At 30.6% G+C, this 945-nt stretch overlaps 1 protein-coding gene across 1 annotated transcript in view; it reads right to left on the bottom strand.

Annotated features, from left to right (window-relative positions):
* LOC119593845 (hornerin-like) overlaps positions 1–945 on the bottom strand; it is a gene marked incomplete in the record, with an annotated part of 29,685 nt that overhangs the window by 16,568 nt on the left and 12,172 nt on the right.

Raw genomic sequence — 945 nt, 5'->3', positions numbered from 1 at the left:
AGAAATTTAATTTGAACAAAGGAAAAAAAAAAAGGAGAGAAATTAACAAGAGTTAAGAACAAAGTCATACCCAATAAAGACAATCTTAGCTATAAACAAAACATACCTAAACATAAGAAAAACTAAACAAGACTCATTAGGAGACAAGAAAATTTGTAGCTCTTATATGTGTACACTTACTTTTGTTCCATGTACAAGTTTATTTCAATGATCCTGCATACTTCTAACAAAACCATATTCCATGCTGATACTCAAAAAAGATTTTATAGCAGATAAGGCAAATTGCCAACATAATATAAACATAACCAACTTTCCAAGAACATTTCTATATTTGTTAGTGGCATCAATCAGGCATCATACTTTAAATTTAATAATGCAAACAATCAAGCCAAGACATGCTCACACTAACAGTAATATTCATTGATTCACTATCTTTCATAAAATCATGAATGCTGATAACTCTACAGTGCAAGACATGTATCTGACATGTTTCAATCTTCAGAAATGCAGTTTAATGAATGATGTCATCTACATCTCGTGCTGTGAAGGTATTTGTTTTCCATCAACCTTCTAATACTGTCAGGTTAGTGATCAATTTCATCCCAACATCTAACCATTTAGTAAGTGGGTATTGGTCATTACACTTACAAATTGGAAAGAACAGTAATAGTTTCTTATATCAAACATTATCTACAAATATAATCTAACGTATGATTAAACAGTGATATTATGCAAATACCTCAAAACATCATTTTTATAAATAAATGATCCTTTCCATCTGCTCATGAGCAGACAACTGAATTTTTTTTTTAGATACATTGAATGTTTTACTGCTGCTCCTGCTTTTGTGAATACTAAGCCAATTCTTAAGAACATTTTGGTCAAAACTTAACTTTCCCAAGTCTCAAAGTAAACACAATCAAATAATTGACCTCCCTGTCTACC

This window comes from Penaeus monodon, chromosome 32 (assembly GCF_015228065.2).
Source record: "Penaeus monodon isolate SGIC_2016 chromosome 32, NSTDA_Pmon_1, whole genome shotgun sequence".
Lineage (NCBI taxonomy): Eukaryota > Metazoa > Arthropoda > Malacostraca > Decapoda > Penaeidae > Penaeus > Penaeus monodon.
The sequence above is the reverse complement of the archived record's forward strand: the minus strand, read 5'-3'. Positions and strand labels throughout refer to the sequence as shown.